The sequence below is a fragment of the Gossypium hirsutum genome, chromosome A06 (genome assembly GCF_007990345.1).
Source record: "Gossypium hirsutum isolate 1008001.06 chromosome A06, Gossypium_hirsutum_v2.1, whole genome shotgun sequence".
NCBI lineage: Eukaryota > Viridiplantae > Streptophyta > Magnoliopsida > Malvales > Malvaceae > Gossypium > Gossypium hirsutum.
In genome coordinates this window covers 51,262,360-51,277,880 of record NC_053429.1, presented here as the reverse complement: position 1 = coordinate 51,277,880, position 15,521 = coordinate 51,262,360, and the positions used below count along the sequence as shown (strand labels likewise).

The 15,521-nt window shown below is 35.7% G+C and overlaps 1 non-coding gene across 1 annotated transcript; it reads left to right on the top strand.

Annotated features, from left to right (window-relative positions):
• Positions 1 to 2,190: 2,190 nt before the first annotated feature.
• LOC121231745 (small nucleolar RNA R71) lies at positions 2,191 to 2,297 on the top strand. Its single transcript, XR_005929800.1, has one exon. It is a non-coding gene; the product is annotated as a small nucleolar RNA R71 (small nucleolar RNA).
• Positions 2,298 to 15,521: the final 13,224 nt, after the last annotated feature.

Sequence of the window (15,521 nt, the reverse complement as noted above, 5' to 3'; positions counted from 1 at the left end):
TACGTCTTTCATGATAGAGTTCGGTCTTCGTTGTCCATCAATCGTTCAGTTTTCTCCATCTTCAAAGATAATCTTGTAAATGCATACAAATGGAATAATACCGCGAATATCAGCTATGGTCCATCCGATAGCCTTCTTGAATTGTTTCAACATCAGAATGAGTTTCTCTTCTTGCTCACTAGTTAATTCTGCTGAAACAATCAGAGGCAAAGTAGAAGCGTTACCTAAGTAAACATATTTTAAATGTGAAGGTAGTACCTTGAGTTCTAATTTATGTGGCTCCTCGATTGATGCTTTTGGTTGGGCATAATCCCTTTTCTCTAATTCCAAAGATTTAAAATGGGATTGCAGATTAAATCCCTTTTGATTAGCTTCTAACAATGCTAAGTATTCATCCTCCTGTTCATCATTCGAAGGATCTGATGTCAAAATTTGTTCTAATGGATCCTCAACATAGTTGAGCTTTTTCTTTACTATTAAATCCTCTAAATCGGACACTGCAGAACAATCATCAATTGTGTCAGGAAATAGCATAGACTTAAAAACGTTAAATGTTACCTGATCATCCTGAACACGCATAGTAAGCTCGCCCTTCTGCACATCAATAAGGGTCTCTCCGGTTGCTAATAATGGTCTTCCTAAGATAATTGGCACTTCTTTGTCTACTTCAAGGTCTAGGATAACAAAATCAGTAAGGAAGATAAATTTATCTACATGTACCAATACATCCTTGATTTTTCCTTTTAGATATACTAAAGATCGATCTGCTAATTGAAGTGTAAACGTAGTTGGTCTAACTTCACCTATCCCAACTTCCTAAAATATTGACATAGGCATCAAGTTAATACTCACACCTAAGTCACATAATGCCTTACCATAATATGTTGCTCCAATGTTGCAAGGTATGGTAAAACATCCAGGATCCTTCAACTTTGGGGGTAGTTTGTCTTGAAGATATGCACTGCATTCCTTCATCAGAGCTACCATCTCAAATTCTCGAAGTCTTTATTTTTTGGATAGGATATCCTTCGTGAATTTGACGTAGTTCGACATTTTCTCAAGTGCTTCAACCAACGGGATTTTGATATGAAGTTGCTTGAGTACGTCTAGGAACTTTTTGAATTGAATCTCTTGTTTTTGCTTTTGAAGTCTTTGAGGGTAGGGTTGTGCTGGTTTCTTTACTGGAACTGGTTGATTCATCTTCTATGGAAATTCTGCATCTAACGGAGTTTTTAGTTGATCAGAATTAGCTGGTTTTGAAACTACCTTGTCGGGTTTTGTAGATTCTGGTTCTTGTGGAACTAGAATCTCAACACTCGGTTGAACTTCCTCTGAATCTTGAGTGTCAGCTTGCTCCTTTTCAGCTTCGATGGTATTGGGATCTACTATCTTTCCATTCCTCAATGTCAACGCTTTACAATGCTCCTTTCCTAGATTCCTTAGATTTTCCGTATCACTAGGTAAAGCACCTGGTGGTCGGTTCCTAAGTTCAGTTGCAAGCTGGCCCATTTAGTTTTCCAGGTTTTTCAATGTAGCTGCTTGACTCTAGATTAAGGCATCATTCTTGGCCGTGTATGCCTTCAACAGATTTTCTAAGCTATTGGATGGTTCGGCTTGTGTTGCTTTCTGAACTTGTTAGGGAAAACTAGGTGCCTGGGTTGGTCTAGGTTGGGCGTAAGTGTTACTGGTTCCAGCCCCTTGGTTACTCTAGGAAAAAATTGGGGTGATTTTGCCATAATGGGTTATAAAAATTGGATTGTAGTCCTTGCCTTCCTTGATTTTGGTTCTGGTTACCTATGTAGTACATTGATTCTGGGTTTGATGGACATTCTTCGAAAAAATGTCCTTCCCCACAGTAAACACAGGCTATATTTTCAAATTGGGTTGGTGGCTGTGTTGCAAAACTGTTAGACCCATTAGTAGTAAGGTTTTTTTAACATTGAGGATATTGATGATACCTGAGATGTGAGTAAAGTAAGAGTTTCTACTTCATGTATTCCAGTAACTCGACTTCCTGGTGCTGCTCGATTGGTTGGCCATTGGTAATTGTTGCTGGCAATCCTCTTAATGATTTCATAAGCCTCGTTATAAGATTTAGAAAGGAGAGCACCATTAGCAGAAGTGTCCATTACCATCCTTGTGTGAGCATTGAGACCATTATAAAATGTCTCAAGTCGGATGCAATGTGGGATTCCATGATGAGGGCACTTTTGTAATAACTCTTTGTATCTTTCCCATGCCTCATACAAGGACTCATCATCCATTTGTTGGAAAGTAGTGATCTCGTTACTCAACTTAGCATTCTTGCTAGGCGGGAAATACTACATAAGGAATCTTTCTGCTAACTCTTGCCATGTAGAAATTGAGTTTGGTGGCAATGAGTTCAACCAGGCTCGAGCTCTGTCCCTCAGCGAATACTAGAACAGCTTCAATCATACTGCATCTTTGGGTACTCCGGCTAACTTGAAAGAATCGCTTACCTCCATAAATAGTCTTAAGTGTAGGTGAGGATCTTCAGTAGGCATTCCACTAAATTGGCCCACTGTTTGAAGCATTTGGAACATGACTGGCTTCAGCTCAAATTGTTGTGCCTCAATTTCGGGTCTCCTAATACCCAGATTAAGATCATTAAATACTGGCATGGCATATTGTCGTAAAGCTCTATCCCTATCATCAACAATAAGGATAGGATTTTGAGCAGAGTTTGCTCCATTTCCTTGAATCGAATTTTCGAAGTTCATCTCTTCTGTCCTTCTTTGATTTGCTTGTATTCTTCACTCTCGAAAAGTTCTTTCTATCTCAGGGTCTACAGGGAGTAGGTTAATAATCCGGTCAATACTCATAAACACCTGAAATAATCAAAAAAAAAATCAAGTTAAAAATTAAACAGAAAAAATAAACCAAAATGTAAAACTAACAAATTCACAAATAATGACATTTTAAAACAGTCCCTGGCAACGACGCCAAAAACTTGGAATGACAGAAATGTGCAAGTGTACACAATTGCAACAAGTAATAAAGTGACAAGTAAATGTCGAGTTATCGTACCCACAGGGACTATGAAAAGGATGATTTATGAATGATATTTAAAACACTTTGGTGAAGAAAAATATTTTGTTTGAAGAGAGTGATTAAAAACTAAGCTTTTAAACTAAGTAAACTAAAACAATAAGTCTCAAATGCACGATTTCAAAATATGATCTAATCAAGATGACATAATTGTGTTGATTTAATTACATTTCTTTAACTTAGAATTATTAAGCTCATGCTTATGTTGTTACGAATAAATTCATGAAAACTCGGTAATTTGCTAACTTATGAACATATTCACCTACACAAATCCATTCATCTCTTAACATATCCCTATGTTAGTTCAAATGATTAAACAGATTTTAATAAGCAAACATGTTATGGCACATACATACTCATTAAATTGAACTAATCTCTTGCATATCCCTATGTCAATTCAAACGATTAATTAAAAATCTAATAAGCACATAAAAGACTATGTGAGGTAACAAGGTATCCCTACCTTGAAACAGTTTAATCACAATAATCTTGCAAGGTATGCAAGGCAAGTGCGTTGCCAGATACATTGCTAATTTAACCTTCAGCTACCTTAGAAGAATAAACATGCACTGATTAAGTATTGTGTCAATTAACTACAATTTCAATCCGTTTAAATAATTAATTCATTAGCTACCTCACAATTGTAATGTAAGAATAACTTAGGCATGATTTTACTTAATCATGCATTTTACCGAGGCCTATAACAACATAAACATAATTTTAATAATTTAAGCAGATGAAATGCAATCAAACCAACACGAATTAAATTCAAGCTAAGATGATTAAAATAACCATTCCAACAACATAAGTATTAATAGATATGTTCATCATAACAACAACAAAAATTAAAGAAATAGGGAACAATAATCAAATCCGGTGTTTTTCTGTGGCTTGACTAGGTTGCTCCGTCTTCATTCTTTGTTGTCCTGGCCGATCAAGGCTGCTATGAACACATCAATGTTGCTCCAAAATGACTGAAGAATAACCCTTTCCCAAGGGGAGAAATCGGCACAAGAGCAAGGGACTTGAATGAGTCAGCCAAGGGGGGTTTTATGCTGAATGTGGCAGCTAAATTTTGCTAAAATTAACAGCCAAAGAGCCACCCCTTGGCTGGCCATCTATGGCAAAGTTGATGTCTTCAACTTTACTAAATATGGCTTGGGGCAAATCCATAAAGCCACTAATTGTGGAGGGGCTTGAATGCAACTTTGACAAGTCTTCAAATGCTTCTTTGCAAGCTTAATTAATTAGCTAATAAGCTGATTTGGTCAGCATATGGATAGTTTTGGGCTGCCCAATCCTTGGCCAGTTCAGTTCAATAGGTTCGGTTTAACTAGACCAATTTTTCCATAATTAATTAATAATAATTTATTTAGCCCAAATTAAATTGGGTATAAATTAAAATTAATTATATTATGAATTAATATACATAATTAGACCGTCTTAGGCTGGAAATTAATTTGCCTCGATACTTCAAATTGCTTTTCAATTTTGTGCTTTTGGTAGTGTTTATCGAGCCATTTTTCGCCCTTTGTGCAAACCTGTCGAAAATAACCAAAATTAATCAAAAATAATTATAAAATTAAATAAATTTCAACATGTTCATATTTTAAGTGCACTTTAATTATTTTATAAAAATTAATTATTTTTTGACAAGAATTTAATTGAATTCGCATGAATTTAAGTTAAAAAGGATATGAAAAAGTGTGTAAATTTTTGTGTTTCCAGTCTATCATTGCAATCTGTCCAGCAGAGGTTTATCACTTTTGGATGAAAATAGCCTGAATTTTTCTAATTATTTCACTATTTCAAGTATCTATCATTGTGCATAAAATCATTACTTGCTGAATAATATCCGTCCATTCCCAATGGCCATCAATCCTATAATTAACTTACAATTATAATTTAATTACCCTATTAACTTACAATTACTTCTGAATAATATTCTCATTTTATGTATCTATTTGGATCTCCAAAAGTAATGATTTTATGCAAAATGGTGATGGATGAATATTAGTCGTCGTCCGTCGCTTTTAGCCAAATGAACTTCTCCACTATTCTCATACCACAAACTACTTTGAGTGAGGGCTCGAACCAATTGAATCCAAACATAGAATTAGAAAAAGTTCTCGCTTTTATTGGGGTGAAAACGAAAATTTTCTCTTCTTAATAGAAATCGATAGAATTGTTATTCTGAAAACATATATTTGATAGTTAAGAATAAATTCTCTCTATTTTTCGATAGAGTAACAATATCTTAAAGTTGTATTAATAGATCTACCAATGTCATCTATTTATAAGAAGAGAAAGTAGAACCCTTGTTAAGTTGTAGTGGTTTATTTCAAATAGAAAAATAACTTTCTACTTAGAGTAGGAGTAGGGTGGATGGCACACCCTAGTATTCCTACTAGGGTGTCTCCCTTTTCATGTTATATGAAGGGTTTTAGGCCTTTCTCAAAAGGCTCAGGAAGTACTCGTAATTGGACCCAGTACTCTGTAATGTGAACCAACCCGATTCGATTTTTCTATTTCCCAAAATAAACTTTAATATTCTATAATAAACAAATTTTATCATCCCTATTTTACCCCCAGTAATTTTTTGATGATTTAACCCACAGTAAAATTTTGACAATTTTACACATGGTAAAATTTTGAAAAAATTTGTTCAATATTTCATAACTCAACATGTTCACTATGACCGAATGGTTTATTTTCATTTTCGGGCTTCAAAACAGCTCAAAATCATAAACTCATTCTTCAGATCATTTTTAAATAGTCCATGTAGAATTGCAAATGGATCATTTCCATTTCCATTTTGGGAAACTTGCATTCATTTCCAAATGGTTCCATTTTTCCATTTCGAAAAAAACCATAATCATTTCTAATTGTTTTCCATTTCTCTTTTTTATTCATTCTGTTCATTTCTATTTAAACTCACATTCATTTCTAGTTTCAACGAGCTAGTGAAGGGACCGATTAGACATATGTAATTAGGGTTCAAATGATTTATAATTAAGTTTTGGCTTTTCGCTTATTAATTACAAACTCATTTAGTCACAGAGTCTGTGACACCCCTTATCCGTATTTAACGCCAGAACAGGATACGAGGCATTACCGGACTCATATCATAAGCAAACATACAATTCTGAGTCATAAATTTGTGTCCGAATTAAAACTATTTACATTCAATCATAAAGTCCCTACTACGAGCCTACGAGACCCAAAACATGCTTTGGAAGTAGCTCGGGACTAAATTGACAACTCGGGAAATTTTCACAAAACTTAGAAAATTTTGCTATGAATAGAGGTCACACGCCCGTGTGGGCAGGCTGTGTGGTCACACACGCCAGTGTCCCTAACTCGTATAACTCTTTGACTTGCAAGTCATGAACAAATTGAAGTCACACGGCCAAATCACACGCCTGTGTGCTAGACCGTGTGGATAATTAAACGGCCAAACGAGTCTATTTGTTAATTACTTTGGTTTGCTCCCGATCTAGACCCGAACTTCGTTTTTATTGATCTATAATACAAAGTTCATCTCATTTAATTATCACATTATTCAATTTATCCCAAAAACATATTATGGAAAAATTACATTTTTGCCCCTAACTTTTTAACATTTTACAATTTAGTCCCTAGGCTCGTAAAATGAGTTTCATTCAATTTTTTCTCAACCCAAGCCTAGCCAAACCTTACACATACTCGTACCAGCTCACATTTTTCATTTATTTACACTTTTCTACACATTTTTACAACTTTTTACAAATAAGTCCCTAATCGATGTTTTTACCGAAAATCACTTTATAAAAGTTGTTTAACAAACAATAAACATGCATTTTCTACCATCAAACATCAAAATACTAACATATTCATCATGGGTCAAATTTTAGAGTTTAGTTTTCTTTCAAATGAGTCCTTGAAATCGCTAAATCAAGTTACAACGATCTTAAAAATTTAAAAATCGTTAAAAACGGGACAAGAACGGACTTACAATCGAGCTTGAATGTGGCCAAAACCCTAGCTATGTCTTCTTTTTCAAATTCAGCTATGGGGACTAATTTGAGAAGATGGACATTTTTATTTTAGCTTATTTTGTCTTTATTTACTAGATTACCAAAATGCCCTTCACTTAAACTTTGAAATTTTTCCCTAACCATGCCCATTTTGTCCATACCAAAGTATAATGGTCTAATTACCATTTAAGGACCTCTAATTTAGAATTTCATAACAATTTACTACCTTTAGCCTGTAGAACTCAAATTTTGCACCTATTGCAATTTAGTCCTTCTAGTCAAATTGAGTACTCAATCAATGAAATTTCTGAATGAAATTTTCACACAATTATTCTATCATGTTGTAGACCTTAAAGAAATTGTAAAAAAAATATTTCTACTTTGGATTTGTGGTCCCGAAACCACTGTTTCGATTTGACCCAAAAACAGGCTGTTACAGCTCTCCCCCTTTAGGGATTTTCGTCCCCGAAAATCTTACCAGAAAATCGGTTTGGGTACTATTTTCTCATAGCTTCCTCCGGTTCCCACGTAGCCTCTTCGACCCTGTGTCTTTGGTATAAGACTTTCACTATGGCTATGCTTTTATTTCTTAACTGTTTAACCTCTCGAGCTAACACTTTGATCGGTTCTTTACCATAAGTCATATCGGGTCGAATCTTAACCTTTGTCAGTGAAATTATGTGCGAAGGATCTGATCGATAATGGCGCAACATCGATATATGAAACACATTGTGGACCCTTTCTAACTCTGTTGGTAAAGCTAACCGATATGCCACCGGCCCTATTCTTTCAATAACCTCATACAGACCAATAAAACACGGGCTCAATTTACCCTTGCGACCGAATCTAAGAATTTTCTTCCACGGAGACACTTTCAAAAACACTTTATCACTGTCTGGAATTCAATATCCTTTCGTTTCAAATCTGTGTATGATTTCTGTCGATCCGAAGCTGCTTTCAAACAATCACGAATTACTTTCACTTTTTCTTTGGTTTCTCTAATCAAATCAACCCTGTGAATCTGTCTCTCATCGAGCTCCGTCCAGTACAACGGAGTTCGACACTTGTGGCCATACAATGCCTCGTATGGTGCCATCTTTATACTCGACTGAAAACTATTGTTATAAGTAAATTCGATTAAAGGTAGATATTTTTCCCAGCTACCTTCGAACTCTAAAACACAACAGCGGAACATATCTTTGAGAACTTGAATCATTCTTTTAGATTGACAGTCGATTTGCGATGAAATGCGGTATTAAAGTTCAACTTTGTGCCTAAAGCCTCTTCCAATTTCTTCCAAAATCGTGACGTAAACCTCAGATCTCTATCCAAAATAATAGAAATAGGCACCCTATGCAATCTAACAATCTCAGCAATGTACAATTCAGCTAGCTTATCAAGTGAATAGTCAGTACTTACCGGAATAAAGTGAGCCGATTTTGTCAATCAATCAACAATGACCCAAACATCATCTTTCTTCTTCGGAGTCAGAGGTAACCCCGATATGAAACCCATCGTAATTCTATCCTATTTCCACTCGAGTATAGTCACAGGCTGAAGTAAACCCAAAGGCACTTAATGTTCGGCTTTCACTTGTTGACAAATCAAACACCTTGTTACAAACTTTGAAATATCTCGTTTCATGCCTAACCACCAATACAATTCTTTCAAATCATTATACATCTTTGTACTCCCAGGGTGAACAAATAAATAACCATTATGTGCCTCATGAAGAATTTTTTGAATCACCTCAGTATCTTTCAGTATACAAATCCTTCCTCGAAACCTCAAACAATCATCGGTCCCAATTTGATAGTCTAAATCACTAGTCGATTAGCACTAAACTCTTTTAGTTTGAAGTTCTTCGTCACATTTCTGAGCTTCACAAATTTGCTGAAGAAATACCGGTCTAGCTTTTAACTCAGCTAGAATCAAACCATCATCAGATAAAGTTAACCCAGTATTCATTTCCCTCAAAGCAGACAAAGTCTTTCTTCTTAAAGAGTCTGGGACTATGTTCGCTTTCCTCGAGTGATAGTCGATCACTAATTCACAATCTTTAAACAGTTCGAGCCACCTTAATTTTTGCAAATTCAAATATTTCTGAGTCATCAAATACTTAAAACTCTTGTGATCAGTAAAGATGCAGCATTTCTCACCAAATAGATGATGTCTCTAAATTTTTAGAGTGAACACAATAGTAGCCAATTCCAAGTCGTGTGTCGGATAATTCTTCTCGTGCGGTTTCAACTGTCTCAAGGCATAAGCTATCACTTTACCCTCTTGCATCAACACACAACCAAGACCGTTCAAGGATGCGTCGCTAAAAATCACGAACTCTTTTCCCGACTCAGGTTGCACTAACACCGGTGCATCAGTCAACAACTCTTTCAACTGTCCAAAACTCTTTTGAAATTTCTCAAACCACTCGAATTTTGCATCCTTTCGTTACAATTTGGTCATAGGTGTAGCAATCATCGAAAATCCTTTAACAAAACATTGATAGTAACCAGCCAAACCCAAAAAGCTTCTAACTTCAAATACATTTCTGGTGGTTTCCAACGGGCATCTGCTGAAGTCTTACTCGGATCAACTCGTATACCTTCCACTGAAATAATGTGTCCCAAAAATCTGACTTCTCGGAGCCAAAACTCACTTTTTCTGAACTTAGCAAATAGTTTCTTATCTTTCAAAGTCTATAATACAATTCTTAAATGTTTGGCATGCTCAGACTCATCTCGAGAATAAACCAGGATGTCATCAATAAAAACAACCACAAACTTATCTAAATACGATCTGAAAATTCAATTCATCAAGTCCATAAAAACTGCAGTATCACTTGTTAAACCAAATGGCATAACAAGAAATTCATAATGCCCATACCTCATTCTGGACATGGTTTTCTGCACATCTGAGTATTTAACCCTTATCTGATAATAGCTGGACTTCAAATCTATCTTTGATAACACTGTTGCCCCTTTCAACTGATCGAACAAATCATCAATTCTCTGTAAAGGATACTTATTCTTTATCGTAACCTTGTTAAGTTGATGATAATTAATACAAAGTCTCATGGATTCGTCTTTCTTCTTGACGAATAACACTGGTGCACCCTAGGGTGAAAAACTTGGTCTCGCAAAACCCTTATCTGTCAACTCTTGCAACTGAGACTTCAATTCTTTCAATTCATTCGGAGCCATTCTATACGGAGCTATCAATATCAGTGAAGTTCCCGGCACTAAATCAATAGTAAATTCAACCTCTCTGATTGGTGGTAATCCAAGCAACTCCTCCGAGAACACATCCAGATATTCACAAACTACCGGCAAAGATTCAATCTTTAATTCAAACTCTTTCGTATTCAGTACATACGCAAGATAAGCCTCACAACCTTTTCTTACATACCTCTGAGCCGACATTGACGAAATCACAATAAGTAACTCATTCGACTCATCCGATTTTATCAACCAATCCATTCCAAGACTTAAATCAAACTCATCAAACGTTAGAAGCATTAAGTCAACTGGAAAACAGTGACCCTAAATCATTAAAGGATAACTCTCGTAAACTTTATCAACTACAACATTTTTTCCTAAGGGGTTCGACACCTTAATCACATACTCAGTAGACTCAATAGGAAAATTTTTATTAGATACCAAATTCACACAAATATAAGAATGAGTTGATACAAGATCAATCAATGCAACTATATTAGTATCATATAGAGAGAATGTACCAGTGATAACATTAGGGGATGATGCATCTTCACGAGCACGAATAGCATAAGTTCTAGCAGGTGCTCTGACCTCTGATCTCATAGATAACTCTTTCGTCACACCTCTGCTACTATTCCCACTTCCAATATTTCTCGGTGGCCTTCCTCTAGTGGCAGTATTACTTGGCCTCGCTTTTTGAAAATTATCTTTCTCGGTCATTTCAGGCAATCTCGAATGAAGTGATCTTGGGAGCCACATTTGAAACAAGCCCGGTTATTCATCCTACATTTATCGGGATGTCATCTACCGTAGTGTTGACATTCAGGTCTATTTGACCTAGCGTTACCAACGCTCGCTATTAACGTAGTTTGGGCCTTAAAACCTGAATATTGCTTCCCACGAACTCTGTTGGGATACCCAGATGAAGTATTTGAATGAGTATACAAACCCCTCTATTTATTTGACGAAGACTGAAATGACTTATTCATTGGTCTTTTTTCTTGAATCCCTAGTCTCAAACTCAGCTTTTCTCTTTTCTTTGCTCAAATCTTCGGCTTTGAAAGCTCAATCGACTAGCACAAAAAATTCTTTTAACTCCAAAATCCCAACTAACAGTCTAATATCCTTGTTCAACCCATCTTCAAATCTCTTACACATGATAGGTTCTGTTGATACACATTCCCGAGCATACTTACTGAGTCTAACAAACTCTCGCTCATATTCAGTCACAGACATACGACCTTGTTTCAGTTTCAGAAACATCTTACGTTTCTGATCAATAAATCGTTGACTAATATATTTCTTTCTAAATTCTTATTGGAAGAAATCCCAAGTAACTCTTTACTACAGATACGAAAGTATTCCACCATTGGTATACTGAGTCCCTCAGTAGTGATATAGCACATTTCAAGTACTCATTCGGTGTGCAAGAAGGCTTATTAAATACCATGATGAAGTTCTCAAGCCAAAACTCTGCCCTTTCGAGATCATCGTCAACATTGGCTCTAAATTCTTCAGCCCTTTGTTTTTGAATCTTATCAATTGGAGGCTTGTTTAGTCTAATCAATTCCCCACCTTGAGGAGCTACGGGAACAGGTTGGGGGTTTGGTAGGGGTGGAAAATGTTGGAAAGCCATATTTTTTTTAATAAACTCGGCAAACCACTCATTTATCCTTTAGAAGAAGGCTTTCCTAGCATCTCCTCCTTAACTAATCGTGACCAGTCTATTTTTAGATGGCGTTGTCCCTTGAGCGGGAGCTAACGCATTACTTTCAACATCATCAGCTCCTTCTCGGTTGGGATCCATTTACTATATGGAAACACAATTTAAATCTTTAGGAGTCGTCACACTATCATAATTTATATATGGAATATATAGCTAGACTTTGACAAAAGCTACGTTAGCCTGAAAATCGACTAAACCATAGCTCTGATACCACTAAATGTAACACCCCTTATCAGTATTTAATGTCGGAACAGGATACGAGGCATTACTGGACTTACATCACAAGTAAACATACAATTCTGAGTCATAAATTTGCGTCTAAATTAAAACTATTTACGTTCAATCATAAAGTCCCTACTACGAGCCTACGAGGCCCAAAACATGCTTTGGAAGTGGTTCGGGACCAAACCAATAACTTAGTAAATTTTTACAAAACTAAAAACTTTTTTACTATGAATAAGGGTCATACGCCCATGTGGTTTGGGACACGCCCGTATGGCCGTGCCGTGTGGTCACACACGCCCGTGTCCCTAACCCGTGTACCTCTCTGACTTGCAAGTCATGAACAAATTGAAGTCGTACGGCCAAGTCACACGCCCGTGTGCTAGGTTGTGTGGATAATTAAATTATCATAAAATAGGTGTAGACTTCACACGCCTCGGACACACGCCCATGCCTGAGGATGTGTCCCTCACACGGTCGAGACACACGCCCGTGTCTCTGCCAATGTGCTCAATTCTGAGCATTCTATTTCTCAAAATTTAGGTGCAGGGGAGACACGGCTGGAACACATGCCCATGGGGTAGACCGTGTGTCACATACAGCCTAGACACACACCCATGTGTCTACCCATATGGACAAAATAAAGGCTATTTACCAAGCCATTTGCCAACCTCATTTACACCTACACTTTCCCACTTTCATTGGCACAAACCATAGCATACTTAGACCACTAAAAATTTGCATATCATAGCTAAAACATGTTATTGCAATACCATCATCTACAATGTTCATGACATTTCATTATGCCAAATCAAATATAGCAATTTCACATTCAAAGGCATCCGCACACATACTTTCTTCATGCATAATATTCTACTTAGATTTTCTAGAATACCAATAAACATACTTAACCATTCATCAACAACCCATTAAGCCACACTCAAACATTTTCCAAGTAGTAATATACCACATCACCAATAAGGCATTGCCACATGCATACATATAGATATAATGAATAAGTTTATAACCAATTCCAACCAAAATGAGCCAAGTTACATTGCCAAATACCACATCAAACCTTTGACAATTACAAACCAATACATTTGGCCAAATTCACAATGACACATATAACAAAATGACCAATCCCTATACATGCCATATTCTCAAAATGCAAAATTTCATCAATACCCAAAATGATAGTTTTGACAATGTAAGGCGAATCTCAGACAATCCCTAATTCGAGCTAGCTTGGCGGCACTATAAAACATGGAAAATAAATGGAGTAAGCTATATAGCTTAGAAAGCTCGTATGAAAGGAATAAGTAAACTTACCATACATTAATCATGCAAATAACATAACATAAGATAATGTAATTTACCAAATTCTCATGATCATAATTCATTCCATCACAAACTTACCTTATAATCGTCATTTCACAAATTAATGATCATAAGCTTAAAGTACATACCTGTACCATATCGTATTAGTTTCGTATTTAGTCTCATCGTTGTCATACCCAATGAACCACTCAAAATAATAATATCAGATACACAGGAAAACCTTGCACACAAGGTGCCACATATGTAGCCATAGCTACCTCTATCTCATAACACATATATGCTCATTCTCGAGCCATTATCGGGCTTGCTTACATAAGCTGTCAGTCGAGACGTGGCTACACGGTGTTGCTCACACAAGCTGTCAAGTAACCACAACATATGCCGGTATACACAACCATCGATAGGACGTACAATACCGCAAAATAAAACCCTAGTGACATGTCATTGTATCCTAATATATTCCTAAGGTTCGATTGGGATTTCTCGTTTACCAAAATGTCATCGAATGAGTTTCTAGAGTCATTTACACAATTCATGATATATTAAAGCATTTAAATACAATTATAATAAAGCTTATTCATCATACAAACTTACCTCTAATGCAAAAATGGCCAAATAAGTCTATTCATCAATTACTTTGGTTTTCCCTCGCTCTAAACCCGAACTTCGTTTTTCTTGATCTATAATACCAAATTCATCTCATTTAATTATCACATTATTCAATTTATCCCAAAAACATATTATTTTAAAATTACATTTTTACCCCTAACTTTTTAACATTATACAATTTAGTCCCTAGGCTTGTAAAATAAGTTTCATTCAATTTCTTCTCAACCCAAGCCTAGCTGAACCTTACTCATACTCATACTAGCCCACATTTTTCTTTTATTTACACTTTTCTACACATTTTTATAACTTTTTACAAATAAGTTTCTAATCGACGTTTTTACCGAAAATTACTTTTTAAAAGTCATTTAACAAACAATAAACATGCATTTTCTACCATCAAACATCAAAATACAAACATATTCATCATGGGTCAAATTTTAGACTTTATTTTTCTTTCAAATTAGTCCTTGAAATAGCGAAATCAATTTACAACGATCTCAAAAATATAAAAATCGTTAAAAACGGGACAAGAACAGACTTACAATCGAGCTTGAAAGTGGCCAAAACCCTAGCTATGTCTTCTTCTTCAAATTCGGCTATAGGGGATTAATTTGAGAAGATGGACACTTTTATTTTAGCTTATTTTGTCTTTATTTACTAGATTACCAAAATGCCCTTCACTTAAACTTTGAAAATTTTCCCTAACCATGCCCATTTTTGTCCATACTAAAGTATAATGGTTTAATTACCATTTAAGGACCTCTAATTTAGAATTTCATAACAATTTACTACCTTTAGCCTATAGAACTCAAATTTTGCACCTATTGCAATTTAGTCCTTCTAGTCATATTGAATACTCAGTTGATAAAATTTCTTAATGAAATTTTCACACAATTATTCTATCATGTTGTAGATCTTAAAGAAATAGTAAAATATATATTTCTACTTTAGATTTGTGGAACCCAAAATCACTATTTCGATTTGACCTAAAAATGGGCTGTTACAGAGTCATTCTGCTATAGATTCATGACTAAGCTCTCTCCAACGACATACTATAATGAAAGCAACTACTCAGTGCTCGTCCAATGACCTTGTCATAAGTGCGTTACCTTGATAGGATGTCCTTGATATCTTTGGGATAAAATTTGTTCTCCCAATACGATCATATTTTATATCATAGTAACCATTACATCTTCCTTCATGAAAAATAAATCACTATCAAATAATGATTAAGTCATTCATCACAAAGATGAATGACTCATGGCCACGTTTACTTTTCATCCAATGAGAGGATATCAGTTACTCCTATCTCGGGCTATGAAT